The following is an 18,561-nucleotide window of genomic DNA, read 5'->3' as shown; positions in this document are numbered from 1 at the left end:
ACTCCACCTTGTGCAAGGAAATCCCCAAATATGAACAGGTGGAAAGGTTACGATTCACTTCCCACCTCTCCTAAATCTTTGTTCCTGCACAGCTCCCAGACTTTCACCATCAAAAAAAATTCAGTTTGTATTCCTTTGTGTATCTCGGATAGTCTGTGATGATACTGTGCTATTTTGCTATATTTTGTGATTAAAGAGGTTGCTTTAAGAAGCAGTGTTTCGTTACAAGAGTCAATTTGTCTGGTAAACATAAGTTTATTTTGTTAGTGTCACAAGTCAGCTTACATTAACACTGCAATGAAGTTACTGTGAAAATCCCCTCATCGCCACACTCCGGAGCCTGTTTGGGTACACTGAGGGAGAATTTAGCATGGCCAATGCACCTAACCAGCACGTCTTTCGGACTGTGGGAAGAAACCGGAGCACCCGGAAGAAACCCACGCAGACATGGGGAGAACATGCAGATTCCACACAGACAGTGAGCCAAGCTCGGAATCTGGCACTGTGAGGCAGCGGTACTAACTAGTGTGCCACTGTGCCGTCCTGTGGGGTGGGAAATGATTGATTTTAGCTGGGCATGTGTTTCTTTGTAGAGTTAATGGATCTTTTGTTTATTTAGGTTCTCCTGCGATTTCAGACGAGGTATACAGAGTTGTGTGGTTAATGGGAGGAACTTAACTTGCAGGGAAAACATACTGTTTCAGTTTCATTTTTAAAAATACAAGCAGTTGCTGCCTGGACTGCCAGAAAGCCTTGGCTCTCTCTCTCTCTGAAAAGGCCTCTGGAGGGCTGGTAACCTAAGTCACAGCAAGTGTGCCTGTGTTTTGCTAACTAATTTTAAAAAGGGAATTTAAATCTATAAGAGGAATATTTGCTGAATGAGAACTCATTGTGATAGGTTAGCAGTTAAGAATTGTACCTTGTCATGTTTAAGTATCATTTAATTGTTAAAAGTTAAGATCATTCATTTGTTATAATTAAACTGTGTTGTTAAATAAAGTTTATTGTGATTGAAATCTTCTTAGTTTGTCAGTAGGATCGTGCCTGGAGTGAAACATCCTATACTCGCACTAATGCCAAAACAGAAAATTGTTGGAGTCTAGGCTGGCTTCATAATATACCTTGGGCTTTCTGATCTGATACTCAAACACTCCCCATATTGGAATTGCATTTGCTATAGTTTTGCTGGTCTCTTAATCTGTAACTTCCTCCTCAACTTTCACACAAAACTGCCATGCCTCTGAACTTCCGCATGTTGTTAATCGAATGCAAGAAGTCCCAGAGATTTTGCTATTGATGTGTTGTAATGTGTTGCCATGCCAACTGCACGATCAGATTGCTGCAACTACAAGCTCAAGTTCTGCTCTCGTGGTAAGACAAGAAGCTTGCAAAATCCCAATGGTTGTACTGGACAGTTTGTGTTGTTGTGCTAGTCAAATAAATTTGAATAATAAAATTCCGTTCCAAATGCTTCCTCCCAAACTTTACCTTCATTGCTGCAGCTTGGCTAAACTTCTCTTGAAAGGAGGTGACTCCTGCTGCAAAGTTGCATAGATGGCCATTCCTGACAGTGATAACAGTGCAATATTCAGCTGGGGGAGGCATCATCACCCATCTGTAAATTGGCCTCGCCCATGGACATTCACACCCAGCAATCAGAGCATAGGAACATAGGAACAGGACGAGGCCATTCAGCCCCTCAAGCCCACTCTGCCATTCAATAAGATCATGGCTGATCTGTGGCCTAACTCTATGTACCTGCCCTAGGCCCATAACCTTTGATACCTTCTACTTTCTCAGAAGACGAAGGAAGTTTGGCATGTCCACTACGACTCTCACCAACTTTTACAGATATACCACAGAAAGCATTCTTTCTGGTTGTATCACAGTTTGGTATGGCTCTTGCTCTGTCTACAACCGCAAGAAATTACAAAGGGCCATGAATGTAGCTGTGGTGAACCATAGATGGTTACCACGATGGGTACTGAACCATAGATGGTTACCACTATGGGTACTTGTACATATGTTACTCTTGTTACTGTTGGGGTTAGGGTTGGGGTGTTCCACCTGTTAGCATTGTTCTGTGGTACACTCCGTTTGGCTCTGCCTTCTTATAGGAGTATAAAGGTCGCTGCTACTTCCTAGTGGCTGTTAGTCTGGGATAGTATTGTTAAGCAGTATGCTCTATTCTTGTTGTGAATAAAAGCCTTTATTCCCGGGTACGTCCTAGCCTCCCGAGTGAATTAATCGCGCATCAGTAGCCCAATCCATCACATAAATCAGCCTCCCATCCATTGACACTGTCTACACTTCCCGCTGCCTCAAAAAGCAGCCAGCAAAATTAAAGACCTCATGCACCTGGACATACTCTCTTCCACCTTCTTCCATCGGGAAAAAGATGCAAAATCTGAGATCACGAACCAACCGACTCAAGAACAACTTCTTCCCTGCTGTCATCAGACTTTTGAATGGACCTACCTTGCATTAAATTGATCTTTCTCTCCACCCTAGCTATGGCTGTAACATTACATTCTGCACTCTTTCCTTTCCTTCTTGATGAACGGTATGCCTTGTCTATGTAACGCATAAGAAACAATACTTTTCACTATGTACTCATACATGTGACAATAATAAATCAAATCAAACTCCTGCTCAATAAAAGTTTGTTTATCTCGGACTTAAACCCAACAATGGAGCCAGCATCCACCGCCATTTGAGGGAGAGAGTTCTGAACCTCCCCCACTCTCTGCGTGTAGAAATCTTTTCTAACATCTTTCCTGAATGGCGAGGCCCGAATTTTCAGATTATGGTCCCTGGTTCTGGAGCCTTTAACTCGTGGAAACAATTTATCCCTATCCTTGCCTGCAAATATTGTGTAGACCTCTATCAGATCACCCCTCAACCTTCTGAATTTGAGAAAATAAAGGCCTAATTTGCCTAATCTCCCCTCCTAACTTAACCCTTGAAGTCCTGGATAGTTTCGCAGGTAGTACTGAGCTCCAGTTGCCTGTACACTCAAGATCAACTCACTAAACAATGCTCAAGTATTAAATACAGGGCTGTTTTCTGTCTGGGCGTCGTTACCTGTAGACTTAAGTACTCTATTGCCCTCTGTGCTGGCCTGCCACCTCACACCCTCCATGCCACATTAAACAGAATCAAAACTCTGCTGCCCATAACCCAACTCACACCCCATCATCTTCACCCTTCACCTGATAATTGTATCAAATAAAGTTAAGTACATACAGGTGGAAGGCATTTATTGGATGGCTACTTGAGCACATATAAAGAGATACTTACGAATACAGAAGTTGAGTGCCGTTAGGAGATATATACCTGCAATGTTTACCCTGTGAATAAATCTATTTGAGTATTGCTGAAAAACAAATGTTGAAGCTTTTTGTCTTGCACTCATCAGGACAATCACAAGAATACCAATGTCAGGGGAAACAAGAATTTATGCTATCTGAGAAGTGTTATATATTTAAAAGGGTTGCAGGTTGCTTTGAGAGCTGATCACATGATTTGATGGTGATGTTATTAGGGTGTTGCAGGCTGCTGTATCACTCTCATACGAGAGAAATTCAGGGAGTTGGATGCTAGGCTAAAAAGTAAGACCTCCAGGGTAGCAATATCTGGACTGCTCCCGGTGCCTAGTGCAAGTGAGGCTCGGAACAGGGAGATTCTACAGTTGAACGCGTGGCTAAAGGACTGGTGCAAGAGGGAGGGTTTTAAATTCATAGATAACTGGGAAATCTTCAAGTCAGGATGGCAACTGTACAGAAAGGATGGGTTACACCTTAACTGGAAGGGAGCAAATATCCTGGCTGGGAGTTTTGCTAGAGTGTTTCGGCAGGATTTAAACTAGTGTGGCAGGGGGGTGGGGAACAAAACAGGAGGTCAGTAAATACTGAGGCTGGGGTCGAGCTGGGGGCCAGGGCAAGGCTAGCTAAGAAGAGGAGCACTCTGGAGGAGGAGGACCTGACTGGGCCTGGAGGTCTGGAGTGCATCTGCTTCAGGGACAAAGGAGGGGAATTATGCTGAGAACCCAAGGGAATAGGGGAGATCCTAAATGAATACTTTGCATCGGTATTCACGAAGGAGAGGGGCGTGTTAACCGGGAGTGTCTCGGAGGGAGGTGTTGACCCGTTAGAGAAAATCTCCATTACAAGAGAGGAAGTGTTAGGTTTTCTAGGGAACATTAAAACTGACAAAGCCCCAGGGCCTGATGGCATCTATCCTCGACTGCTCAGGGAGACGAGAGGTGAAATTGCTGGGCCTCTGACGGAAATCTTTGTCGCTTCTTTGGACACGGGTGAGGTCCCTGAGGATTGGAGGATAGTGAATGTGGTCCCGTTGTTTAAGAAGGGTAGCAGGGATAACCCAGGAAATTAGATGCCGGTGAGCTTGACGTCCGTGGTAGGGAAGTTGTTGGAGAGGATTCTTAGAGACAGGATGTATGTGCATTTAGAACGGAACAATCTCATTAGTGACAGACAGCATGGTTTTGTAAGAGGGAGGTCGTGCCTTACAAATTTGGTGGAGTTTTTTGAGGAAGTGACAAAAACGGTTGATGAAGGAAGGGCCGTGGATGTCGTCTATATGGATTTCAGTAAGGCATTTGACAAAGTCCCACATGGCAGGTTGGTTAAGAAGGTTAAGGCTCATGGGATACAAGGAGAAGTGGCTAGATGGGTGGAGAACTGGCTTGGCCATAGGAGACAGAGGGTAGTGGTCGAAGGGTCTTTTTCCGGCTGGAGGTCTGTGACCAGTGGTGTTCCGCAGGGCTCTGTACTGGGACCTCTGCTATTTGTGATATATATAAATGATTTGGAAGAAGGTGTAACTGGTGTAATCAGCAAGTTTGCGGATGACACGAAGATGGCTGGAATTGCGGATAGCGAAGAGCATTGTCGGGCAATACAGCAGGATATAGATAGGCTGGAAAATTGGGCGGAGAGGTGGCAGATGGAGTTTAATCCGAATAAATGCGAAGTGATGCATTTTGGAAGAAATAATGTAGGGAGGAGTTATACAATAAATGGCAGAGTCATCAGGAGTATAGAAACACAGAGGGACCTAGGTGTGCAAGTCCACAAATCCTTGAAGGTGGCAACACAGGTGGAGAAGGTGGTGAAGAAGGCATATGGTATGCTTGCCTTTATAGGACGGGGTATAGAGTATAAAAGCTGGAGTCTGATGATGCAGCTGTATAGAACGCTGGTTAGGCCACATTTGGAGTACTGCGTCCAGTTCTGGTCGCCGCACTACCAGAAGGACGTGGAGGCATTGGAGAGAGTGCAAAGAAGGTTTACCAGGATGTTGCCTGGTATGGAGGGTCTTAGCTATGAGGAGAGATTGGGTAGACTGGGGTTGTTCTCCTTGGAAAGACGGAGAATGAGGGGAGATCTAATAGAGCTATACAATATTATGAAGGGTATAGATAGGGTGAACAGTGGAAAGCTTTTTCCCAGGTCGGAGGTGACGATCACGAGGGGTCACGGGCTCAAGCTGAGAGGGGCGAAGTATAACTCAGACATCAGAGGGACGTTTTTTACACAGAGGGTGGTGGGGGCCTGGAATGCGCTGCCAAGTAGGGTGGTGGAGGCAGGCACGCTGACATCGTTTAAGACTTACCTGGATAGTCACATGAGCAGCCTGGGAATGGAGGGATACAAACGATTGGTCTAGTTGGACCAAGGAGCGGCACAGGCTTGGAGGGCCGAAGGGCCTGTTTCCTGTGCTGTACTGTTCTTTGTTCTTTCTTTGTATTTGTTGCAGAGAGCTTCTCTGTCAATAAAACCTGTTGTGTGTTAGTTTGAATTTATGTGTGCAAACCACGTTCCTTACTTTTTGTTAAAACCCACAACTCCAAACATAGTGGGTGGAATTCTCCCAAAAAAGTTCTAAAGGTCGAAATTGCGGGAAAACTGGAGTCATTCACACTTTTATTTTCAGTAGGGGTTCACACTAGAATCTCCCACACTCTGTGCACTGCAGAGGCCACCAACATGATTCTCATTAAATTTCAGGGGTTGATGCCGGAGAAGCAGAAACCAGCGGGCCTCTGCGCATGTGCAGCGGCCCCGAACTGTCAGCCTCCGTGTTTGCTGGCCAGCTCAATCGCTGGCCAGGCCGGGACCCCCACAGTGCTGCCTCCTCGAACCCCCCCCCCCCCTCGCCATCTTGGATGTCCCGGTCTCCAGCACACTGCACCCACCCCCCCCCCCCCCCCCCCGGCCTTCAGCAGTGACGATCCACTCCACAACCTCTCCAGCAGGACCGACCCCTCCCCCCCCCCCCCCCCCCCCGCTCAGCAGGCGCCCCCCCCAGCCCACCCTGATCTCTAGCCGCCCCCCTCGCCCCTCAAAACAGGTTCACCCCACCCCTGGCTAATATTTATCCTTCAGCCAACATGAATAAAGCAGATTAAATGGCCTTTATCATATTATTATTCGTGGTATCTCATAGAATCATAGAATCATAGAAACCCTACAGTGCAGAAGGAGGCCATTCGGCCCATCGAGTCTGCACCGACCACAATCCCACCCAGGCCCTACCCCACATATTTACCCGCTAATCCCTCCAACCTACGCATCTCAGGACTCTAAGGGGCAATTTTTAACCTGGCCAATCAACCTAACCCGCACATCTTTGGACTGTGGGAGGAAACCGGAGCACCCGGAGAAAACCCACGCAGACACGAGGAGAATGTGCAAACTCCACACAGACAGTATCTTGTTGTGTACAAATTGGCCGCTGCATTTTCCTCCATTATAATACCCCAAAAGTACGTAATTAGCTGGAAGGTGTTTTGAGATATCTGAAGGTCAGAGAAGGTGCTATAGGAATGCAAGTTTTTGAATATTTTTGACATGGGATCAGGACTAGGCCATTTCTCCATCCAGACTGATGTAATGGAATGGGTCACCATTGATCTGTGACTCAAACTGATTTACCTGGCTTCACTTCGCTTCAAATCTCCTCCCATCCTGATTCAACCTGTCATGTCATGTGGAGGGGGCTGGAGCGCATGGAGTTGGGGGGATGGTTTGGAGGTCTGTAGGTGGCTGGGTGGGGAATTGCTGGGCAGAGTGGCTGGGTGGGTGTTTGGACATGGTGTATGGTGGGATTGACACAGTGGGATGCAGAGCATGGTGGAGGGGGGGGGGGGGTGAGTATGGAGATGAGAGCTCGCAATTCTCTTACTCTTTACATCCTGAGCATGAGAGAGAGGCCAATCACGGTGACTGTTCTCAATTATTGTGCCAGCTTTCTGACAAATGGTGGAAAGCTGCGAGTTTTTGGATAGTAATCTAAACTTCCCTAACCTCCCCAATGGGCGGCACGGTGGCACAGTGTTTAGCACTGCTGCCTCACAGCACCAGGGACCTGGGTTTCATTCCCGGCTTGGGTCACTGTCTGTGCGGAGTTTGCACATTCTCCCCATGTCTGCTTGGGTTTCCTCCGGGTGCTCCGATTTCCTCCCACAGTCCAAAGATGTGCAGATTAGGTGCATTGGCCATGCTAAATTGCCGCTTAGTGTATCCGAACAGTGTCGAACAAATAAACTGAATTAAACTAAACATTGGCTATCTTCCATCTTTACTTCCTCTGCAGATGTTCCTCGAACGTTTTTGTCTGTAAAGATTTGGATTTCAAATCGAAGGAGAACTCCATATTCAAGCACAAAGGTTGGTGTTGGGAGAGACTTCTGGATATTTTGATTTGATTTATTATTGTCACATGTATTAACATACAGTGAATAGTATTGTTCCTTGCGCGCTATACAGATAAAACATACCGTTCATAGAGAAGGAAACGAGAGAATGTAGTGTTATAGTCATAGCTAGGGTGTAGGGAAAGATCAACTTAATGCAAGGTAGGTCCATTCAAAAGTCTGACAGCAGCAGGGAAGAAGCTGTTCTTGAGTCAGTTGGTACGTGACCTCAGATTTTGTATCTTTTTCTGACTGGAAGAAGTTGTAAGAGAGAATGTCCGGGTGCGTGAGGTCCTTAATTATGCTGGCTGCTTTGCTGAGGCAGCGGAAGTGTAGACAGAGTCAATGGATGGGAGGCTGGTTTGCGTGACGGATTGGGCTACATTCACGACCTTCTGTGGTTTCTTGCGGTCTTGGGCAGAGCAGGATCCATTCCAAACTGAGATACAACCAAAAAGAATGCTTTCTTTGGTGCATCTGTAAAAGTTGGTGAGAGTCGTAGCGACATGCCAAATTTCCTTAGTCTTCTGAGAAAGTAGAGGTGTTGGTGGGCTTTCTTAACTATAGTGTCAGCAGTGGGGGGACCAGGACAGGTTATTGGTGATCTGGACACATAAAAACGTGAAGCTCTCGACCCTTTCTATTTCATCACTGTTGATGTAGACAGGGGCATGTTCTCCTCTACGCTTCCTGAAGTCAATGACAATCTCCTTCGTTTTGTTGACATTGAGGGAGAGATTATTTTCGCCGCACCAGTTCACCAGATTCTCAATCTTATTCTTGTCATTGTATGAGATCCGACCCACTATGGTGGTGTCATCAGCAAACTTGAAAATAGAATTGGAGGGGAATTTGGCCGCACATTCGTAGATGTATAAGGAGTATAGCAGGGGGCTGAGAACACAGCCTTGTGGGATAATATAAATTGTCCCATTTGGAAGACGCAGCATGGGTTCATGAAGGGCAGGTCATGTTTGACTAATTTGGTGGAATTCTTTTAAGAACATTACATGCACAGTGGACAATGGGGAACCTGTGGATGTGGTGTTTCTGGATTTCCAGAAAGCATTTGACAAAGGCTGCCGCATAAGATAAAGGTGCACGGTGTTGCGGGTAATGTATTAGAATGGATAAAGGTTGGGTAAACTAACAGAAAGCAAAGAGTGGTGGGAAATGGATGTTTTTCTGGTTGGTGATCAGTGACTAGTGGTGTGCCTCAGGGATCAGTGTTGGGACTGCAATTGTTTACAATTTACATCGATGATTTGGAGTTGGGGACCAAGTGTAGTGTGTCAAAATTCGCAGACGACACTTAGATGAGTGGCAGAGCAAAGTGTGCGGAGGACAGTGAAAGTCTGCAAAGGGATATAAGTAGTCTGAGTGAGTGGACAAGTGGCTGGTGGATGGAGTACAATGTTGGTAAATGTGAAGTCATCCATTTTGGTAGGAATAACAGCAAAATGGATTATTATTTAAATGGTAAAAAATTGCAGCATGCTGCTGTGCAGAAGGACCTGGGTGTCCTTCTTCTAGATTAGATAGGAGCAGGGAGCTTGTTTCCACTGAGAGGTGAAATTAGAACTAAGGGGCATGGCCTCAAAATAAGGGGAAGCAGATTTAGGACTGAGTTGAGGAGGAATTTCTTCACACAAAGGGTTGTGAATCTGTGGAATTCCCTGCCCAGTGAAGCAGTTGAGGCTATCTCACTAAATGCTTTTAAGTCAAGGATAGGTAAATGTTTGAATAGTAAAGGAATTAAGGGTTATGGTGAGCGGGCGGGTAAGTGGAGCTGAGTCCACGAAATGATCAGCCATGATCTTACTGAATGGCAGAGCAGGCTCGAGGGGCCAGATGGCCTACTCCTGCTCCTAGTTCTTATGTTCTTATGACATTGAGAACTATACTGTAAAATCAATGTGATTGCCAGGCATACGGTTTTATGCTTGGATAACCTTTCAACTCATGCTTATCAAGAATCTATCTACATCTACCTTTAAAATATTCAGGGACCTTTCCTCCACTACTCTCTGGGGAATAGAACCAAAGAGTCAGAACCCCCTGAAGGATAAAAATTCTTCTGATCTCCGTCTAAATGGGAGACCACTTGTTTTTAAACTGTTTCCCCCTCATTCCAAGACAGAGTCACACTGATATTTTAGCCCCTATATTTCCTACTTTGCACCACAACCCTTCCCCCAGCCCCCATCAGTATCACAACTGCTGCCTCTTCAAAGCATTGGGATTCTGGTGGGCTGGTTTTTTGGGGCCAATGCTGAATTTTAACGTTGTCCACCTATTATACCCCTTCCGTGTGCCATTCTCCATGGGTAACGCTTGAGCTGTCAGGTATGTTTCAGTGGGTAACTCTGAGTCAAAATATCTGAGTAAGAAGTCTCACAACACCAGGTTAAAGTCCAACAGGTTTATTTGGTAGCAAACGCCACTAGCTTTCGGAGCGCTGCACCTTCGTCAGGTGAGTGGGAGTTGTGTTCACAAACAGGGCATATAAAGACACAAACTCAATTTACAAAATAATGATTGGAATGCGAGTCTTTACAGGTAATCAAGTCTTAAAGGTACAGACAATGTGAGTGGAGAGAGCGTTAAGCATAGGTTAAACCTGTTGGACTTTAACCTGGTGTTGTGAGACTTCTTACTTTGTTTACCCCAGTCCAACGCCGGCATCTCCACATCAAAATATCTGATTCAGGGGAGTACCCAGAGGAAACCCACAGACACAGGGAGAACATACAGACTCTGCACAGACAGGGACCCAAGCCGGGAATCAAACCCCCTGGTGCTGTGGACAGCACTGTAGCCTCACAGCACCGGGGACCCGGGTTCCATTCCCAGCTTGGGTCACTGTCTGCGCAGAGTCTGCACCTTCTCCACGTGTCTGCGTGGGTTTCCTCCGGGTGCTTCGGTTTCCTCCCACAGTTCGAAAGACGTGCTGGTTAGGTGTATTGGCTGTGCTAAATTCTCCCTTAGTGTACCTGAACAGTGGATTTTCACAGTAACTTCATTGCGGTGTTAATGTAAGCCTGCTTGTGATTCTAATAAATGAAGTTTAAAATGGTGGAATTAAATCCCACATTTGAGACAAAAATCAGACTCACACATCCAGTGCAGTACACAGGGAATGCTACACTGTCAGAGGTGTTGTCTTTTGGGTAAGCTCTCCATGCTGGCAAAACAACATTACTGGCAAGGCAAAGAGGAACTCACCAGTGCCACCAAGGCATGGACCCAACCCCCGAGGCCTCAAACTGGTGCCAAGTAAGGATGGAACTCTCTTGAGGGACAGAGAAAACATCAGCCTTCGATGGGGGGAACACTTCAAAGAACTCCTAAACCATGATACAATAACAGGTGAGGATGTGTTTGAGGGAATCACCCAGCTCTCCATTGAAGGTAATCTTGGACTCCCACCAAACGTGGACAAAGCCAAAGCCACCAATAAACATGTGAAGAATGGAAAGCCACAGGATGGGATTACAGCCGAGATTTTCAAACTTAAAGAGATCACCCGTCATCTCCATCAGCTGTTCCTGAAAATCTGGGACAGATCCTGTCAACCTCAGGAATGTCGCTGTCAGCACCATCTTCAAGAGAGGAGACAAAGCAGACTGTGGGAACTATTGAGGAATCCCCCCCTTCTCCATCACCGGGAAGATCACCGCCCGAATCCTTGCTCGCTACCCTCTCCCAGTCTCTGCAGTAATCCTTCCAGAAAGCCAGTGTGGCTTCCGACTAAACTGTGGAGCAGCGGGCATGATTTTCACTGCTCGACAACTTCAAGAGAAATGCCGAGGGTCGCACTACTGCCGATCTCGCCTGTACCCGCCCCGCTGCCAGCGAGAGTGGAGTATTTGGCACTCAGCCTAAACTCCATTCACTGCAGCAGGACTGGAAAACCCCAGCTGCGGGCGAGCTCTCAGGTTCCCGGTGAATGTGTTCGCCTGTAGGATGAATAGTGGCCCAGGACACCAGGGAGTCTAACATTACATCCAAACAAATGGCACCACCAACAATGCCGCACTCTCTCAGTACTGGCACTGGGGAGGCATTTTGTTATTTGAGTCGAGTTGGGGAATAAAGCTGGGCTGTGGAGGATGGGGTTAGGGTGGGAGAAATGGGATGAGAGAGCCTGAGCAGTGAGATAAACCAGTTTTAGTGTTTATTTTGGGAAAGGGTGGGGTCACACTCTCACACACTTCAACTCTTCAAATTACACAATGGAATCGTACAGATAATGGAAACCATGTGTCCCGAGGACTCACTTTCCCTCATAAATCTGTAAATAGTTCTCCCTGACTTGCTGTCTCCAGCCAGATTCGACTGCTGAGGAGGTACCAAGAGCGAGTTTATTTTCCAGCTGTTTGTTGATTGGTGGCCAGTGAAGGAATGCCTGGGCTATCTGCCATGTTGGGAACGGACCAGCAAAGACCACAAGATTGTATTCCCACAGAACCTCAGCTCAATGCCACGTAAAACCGCTCTCGACATTCTCCCAGGCAGCGACGGAGTTATGGCCGGCTACACAGTTAAGCAAGTGTCTGTGTGTGTAGCCCACACTGCCTCTGGGTAGTAATGGGTCAGACAACAGCAACAACTTCCATTTACATAGCAGCACAATAGCACAGTGGGTTAGCACTGCTGCCTCACAGCACTAGGGACCGGGGTTCGATTCCCGGCTTGGGTCACTGTCTGTGTGGAGTTTGCACGTTCTCCCCGTGTCTGTGTGGGTTTCCTCCGGGTGCTCCGGTTTCCTCTCAAAGATGTCTGGTTAGATACATTGACCTAATCAGGCGCTAGACACTGGCAGCTCGGGGAATTTCATAGTAACTTCATTGCAGTGTTAATGTAAGCCTTACTTGTGATTAATAAATAAACGTTAACTTTTACTTTACTTTAACAGAGTAAAATATCCCAATTGCTTCACGGGAGCAGTTATCAAACAAACTTTGACCCGAGACACACAATGGGATTGGTGACCAAATGTTTGGTCAGAGAGATAGGTTTTAAAGAGCCTCTTAAAGGAGGAGAGAGGCGGAGAAGTTTAAGGAGGAATTCTAGAGATTAAGGCCAAAGTGGGTGATGGCACAGCCGATTAAAATGCACATTTGTCCTGTTCTTTCAATCCACAGATTGTGTTTTTTCAGTTGTTGTGAGTGTTTTACTTCCTTGGTTACAGAATTGTACCATATGCTTGTCAATGAAATACCAAAATGTGCAGCACTTTGAAAGTAAGTCTTCTTCTACCAAAATCAATGCCTTTGCCTAAACCGCCATCACCATGGCAACACTTGTGGTTTTAGTGTTTCTATTGAAACCACTCACCACCCACAGTGCCGTTAGGGAGGGAACTCCAGGATTTTGACCAGTGAACAGTGAAGGAACGGCGATATGTTTCCAAGTCAGGATGGTGAGTAACTTGGAAGGAAACGCCCAGGTGGTGGTGTTCCCAGATGTCTGCTGCCCTTGTGGGGGTTGTGGGCTTGGAAGGTGCGGTCGAAGGAACCTTGATGAGTTGCGGCAGTGCATCTTGTAGATGGTACACACGGCAGCCACTGTGTCGGTAGTGATGGGAGTCAATGTTTAAGGTGAATGGGCGGCTTTGTCCTGGATGGTGTCAACTTCTTGAATGCTGTTGGAGTTGCACTCACCCAGTCACGTTCCTGACCTGTGCCTTATAGATTGTGGACAGGCTTTGGGAGTAAGGAGGTGAATTACTTGCTGCAGGATTCCTAGCCTCTGACCTGCTCTGGTAGCCATAGTATTTATATGGTTAGTCCAGTTCAGTTGCAGGTCAATGGCAAATCCCAGGATGTTGATAGTGGGGGATTCAGTTATGGACATATCATTGAATGTCAAGAGGTGATGGTTAGATCCTCTCCTGTTGGAGCTAGTAACTTCCTGGCACTTGTGTGGTGTGAAATTCCTTTCCACTTATCAGGCCAAGCCTGGATATTGTCCAGATCTTGTTGCATTTGGACATGAACTGCTTCAGTATCTGAGGAGTTGAAAATGGTGCTGAACATTGTGCAGTCATCAGCGAACATCCCCACCTCTGACCTTATGATGGAAGGAAGGTCATTGATGAAGCAGCTGAAGATGATTGGGCCTGGAACACTACCCTGAGGGACTCCTGCAGAGATGTATTTGAGCTGGGATGACTGACCCTCCAAAAACCACAAACATCTTCCTATGTACCAGGTATGATTTCAACAAGCGGAGAGGTTTCACCCTGATTGTAACTGACTCCAGTTATGCGAGGGTTCCTTGATGTCACACTCGGTCTAATGCAGCCTCGATGTCAAGGGCTGTCACTCTCACCTCACCTCTGGAATTCAGCTCTTTTGTCCATGTTTGAACCAAGGCTGCAATGAGGTCAGGAGCTGAGTGACCCTGGCGAAACCCAAACTGGGCGTCACTGAGCAGGTTATTACTGAGCAGGTGCTGCTTGATGGCACTGTTGATGACCCCTTCCATCACTTTACTGATGATCAAGAGTAGACTGATTGGACGGTAATTGGTCGGGTTGGATTTTTCTGGCTTCTTTGTACAGGACATAGCTGGGCAATTTTCTACAATGCCAGGTAGATGCCAGTGTTGTAGCTGTACTGGAAGAGCTTGGCTAGGGGAGTGGCAAGTTCTGGAGCTCAAGTCTTCAGTACTATTGCCGGAATGTTAACAGGGCATATTGCCTTGCAGTATCCAGTGTCTCCAACCATTTCTTGATAGCACGAGGAGTGAATCAAATTAGCTGAAGACTGACATCTGTGATACTGTGGACCTCTGGAGGAGGCCGAGATGGATCATCCATTTGGCAATTCTGGCTGAAGATTGTTGTGAATTCTTCAGCCTTATCTTTTGCACTGATGTGCTGGGCTCCTCCATCATTGAGGATGGGGATATTTGTGGCGCCTCCTTCTCCATTGAATTGTTTAATTGTCCACCACCATTCACGACTGGATGTGGCAGGACTGCGGAACTTGGACCTGCTGATTGTTTAGCTCTGTCTATCGCATACTGACTCTGCTGTTTGGCATGCAAGTAATCCTATGTTGTAGCCTCACCAGGTTGACACCTCATTTTTCGGTATGCCTGGTGCTGCTCCTGGCATGCCCTCCTGCACACTTCATTGAACCAGGGTCGACTCCCTTGCTTGGTGGTAATAGTTGAGTGGCGGATATGCCGGGCCGTGAAGTTACAGAGTGTGGTTGAGTACAATTCTGCTGCTGCTGATGGCCCCTTGCACCTCTTGGATACTCAGGCGTGAGTTGCTAGATTTGTTTGAGATCTATCCCATTTGGTGCAGGGGTTGGGCCACACATGACGGAGGCTATCCTCAATGTGAAGATGGGACCATCTTCAAGATGACTGTGCAGTGGTCACTTCTGCCATAATGTCATGGACACCCTAAGTTCCGTAACCTGCAGGATCACGGACCAATGCTGGAAAATGGGTTGGCTTGTTCCTCTGTCGATGCAGACACGATGAACCACGTGTTCTGTTTCTGTGCTGTAAACTTTCTATGATTCTATGGTGCATCTGCGGCAGACAGATTGGTGAGGATGTGGTCAAATATGTTTTTCCCTCCTATTGGTTCCTTCACTACCTGTCTCAGTCCCAGTCTAGCAGTGATGTCCTTTTGGACCCAGCCAGCACGGTCTGTGGTGCTAATACCAAGCCACTCTTGGTGATGGACATTGAAGTCTGCCTGTTTCTGATGATCCCCTGGGTCGGGCAGAGATCGGCAATGTGGCATTACTCTTGGCACGGAAGCATTTCCCAGCACCTCCCACGGGGAGGCAGTAGCACAGTGGAATTATCACTGGGTTAGCAATCCAGAGATCCAGGGTAATGTTCTGGGGACCTGGGATCGAATCCCACCACAGCAGATAGTGAAAATTGAATTCAATGAAAATCTGGAATCAAAAGTCAAATTAAACCTTTGTCGATTGTTGGAAAAACCCATCTGGTTCACTAATGCCCTTCAGGGAAGGAAATCTGCCGTCCTTACCTGGTCTGGCCTACATGTGATTCCAGAGCCACAGCAATGTGGTTGACTCTCCAATGCCCTCTGAAATGGAGGGCAGTTAAGGACGGGCAATAAATGCTGACCCACGTCCAGATCCCTTAAAAATGAATTAAAAAAGACAAAAAGGCTTGTCCCAACTGGGGACACGGAGTCAGCTTTTCTCAAGTATTATCACTTTCTGATGTCAATTTCAGCCAGCCTCTGCAATTCATGCAGAAACCACCAGGAAATGTCTTAGTCTTAATAGATTAGGACAGAATCTTTCTTTCCACATCACAACCTTGCAACCAATTGTGCGAGGATTTTGAGGAAGCTGACAGATTGTTGTAAGAACCCAGCTTTTCGGGAAGGAAACCTGTCATCCTTACCCCGCCAGGGCCTCTCTGGGACCTCTGACCCACACCAACGTGCTGACTCGTAAACTCTCCTCAGCTGAATCAAGCATCAGAGATTGAAGTAAAAGGCCCATCACCACCTTCTCAGGGCAAATAAAGGAGGGCAAACACCAACAATTCCCACATGACAGAATGAGTAAAACACATCTTTCCACAACAGCGATCTCAATGATCTGTATCCAATATGGTGACCTTTCTTTAGTCATTCGTGGGACATGGGCATCGCTGGCTGCCCAGCATTTATTGCCCATCCCTAGTTGCCCTTGAATGCAAGTTGAGAGTCAACCACATTGCTGTGGCTCTGGAGTCACATGTAGGCCAGACTGGGTAAGGATGGCAGATTTCCTTCCTTAAAGGACATTAGTGAACCAGATAGGTTTTTCCGACAATTGACAATGTTTCCACATCTTTTTTATTGAATTCAAATGTGGCGGGATTTGAGCCCAGGTCCCCAGAACTTGATGGCCATGGTTCTCCCACTGCGCTAATTTTTTAGCGCAGCATGCCGGGAGATCCTCATGATAGCCAATTCGCGGGGTTCACATTTGCGCCCCACTAGAGTCTCCGGTGGCATCGCATCCACGCCAGAAATCGGTCATTTAAATGTTTATTTGCATAAAATTTAAATGTGATTAGCGGGCTCAGGACTGAAGTCTCTGGGCTGCTAGCATCTTCCCACCCCTCGCCAGAGTGGATCACTCCAGTGCGGTTTAGAGTAGGTCCCCACTAATGGGGAGTGAGTGGCCTGAGCCTGCTGGAGTGAGGGGGGGGGGGGGACAATCAGGGTTCCCTAGAGAGTCGGGTGGTGGAGGGTTGCCCTCTGGGCATTAGCAGCCTGTGCTCCCCAGCACTGCCCAAGGGGCAAAGTGCCAATGCCCAGGGGGCACCTGGGCACTGCCCAGCCATGGGGCAGTGCCAAGGGGGTGGGGCATATGGGGGCAATCGGTGGTGGTGGGGGGTCCCACTGCCACTCTGCGTCGGGATAGGTGGGGGAAGGAGGGAAGGCAGCGATCGGGATGGGATGCGACGGTCGGCACTGCAGTGGGGGTGGAGTCGGGACTGTGGTAGGGAGGTTACTGTCGGAGGAGGGGTGATCAGGGGGGTCTGGAGATCGAGGTGGACTGGGAGTAGGGGTGGGGAGGTCGGGACTAGGGGGGGTCAGGTCTGCGGGGGAGGGGGGAAATTACTGTCGGGGGAGGGGTGATCAGGGAGTGCTGGAGATTGGGCGGGCTGGGAGTGGGGGTTTGGGGTTGGGCTTGGGAATGGTCGGGAGGGGGGGCAGAGAGCCAGCGATCTGGGGGTCGTGGGTCTGGCCAGCAATCGGGAGGCTGGCAGTGCGGGGCCACTGTGCATGTGCTGATCTCGGCGCTGACAGATCAGCGCGCACGCAGTAGCCCGCTCAGCGCACTGACTTCAGCCTCTCCAGTGGGGAGAGTTTAGTTTTTAATGATATTCACACTGGTGGCCTCTGCAGTGCACAGAGTGTGGGGAATTCTGCTCTGAATTCCCACTGAAAAAAGCAGCACAAATTACTCCAGTTTTCACGTGAATTCGACACTAAAATGTTTTTGGGAGAATTCCAGATAACGGCCCTGACAATCGGTCATCAAGACTCTCAATGTTGGTTTTATTCTCTCCCCACAAATACTGAGACTTTCCAGCACTTTCTGTTTTTGGACACAGTATTGTTTATTTATATAGTGCGCGTCGCTGTTGGGTATTTATTAACTCAAGTTTTTTTGTTAAGTTTATTTACTCGTGTCACAATTCGGTTTACATTAACACTGCAATGAAGTTACTGTGAAAATCCCCTAGTTGCCACACTCCGGCGCCTGTTCAGGTTATGCGCGGCACTGTCACAGCGCCAGGGACCCGGGTTCAATTCCGACAACTATCTGTGTGGAGTTTGCACATTCTCCCCGTGTCTGCGTGGGTTTCCTCCGGGTGCTCCGGTTTCCTCCCACAGTCCAAAGATGTGCGGGTTAGGTGGATTGGCCATGCTAAAATTGCCCCTTAGTTTCCCAAGATGTGTAGGTTCGGGGGATTAGCGGGGTAAATACTTGGAGTTCCGGGGAACAGGTCTGGGTGGGATTGCCCCTTAGCGTCAGGAGGATTATGTGGGGCTGCAAGGATATGGGCTGTGAGGGATTGTTGCCAGTGCAGACCCGATGGGCCGAATGGCCTTCCTCCACACTGTCGGGATTCTATGGGTGCACTGAGGGAGAATTCAGCATGATGAATGCACCTAACCAAAGCGTCTTTTGCACTGTGGCAGGAAACTGGAGCACCTGGAGGAAGCCCACGCAGACATGGGGAGAACGTGCAGACTCCGCATAGACAGTGACCCAACCCTGGCACTGCGAGGCAGCGGTGCTAACCACCGTGCCGCCCCAAATTCCATA

General features: G+C 47.6%; 1 protein-coding gene across 1 annotated transcript in view; it reads left to right on the top strand.

Annotated features, from left to right (window-relative positions):
* Window positions 1-18,561, top strand: part of LOC144486363 (phospholipase D1-like) — a 168,119-nt gene that overhangs the window by 23,303 nt on the left and 126,255 nt on the right. The window contains exon 2 of the mRNA XM_078204407.1: window positions 7,621-7,694. The gene's annotated coding sequence lies outside the window, so the exon portion shown is untranslated. The remainder of the gene's footprint in view (window positions 1-7,620; window positions 7,695-18,561) is intronic.

The sequence above is a fragment of the Mustelus asterias genome, chromosome 3 (assembly GCF_964213995.1).
Source record: "Mustelus asterias chromosome 3, sMusAst1.hap1.1, whole genome shotgun sequence".
NCBI classification, from domain to species: Eukaryota; Metazoa; Chordata; class Chondrichthyes; order Carcharhiniformes; family Triakidae; genus Mustelus; species Mustelus asterias.
The sequence above is the reverse complement of the archived record's forward strand: the minus strand, read 5'-3'. Positions and strand labels throughout refer to the sequence as shown.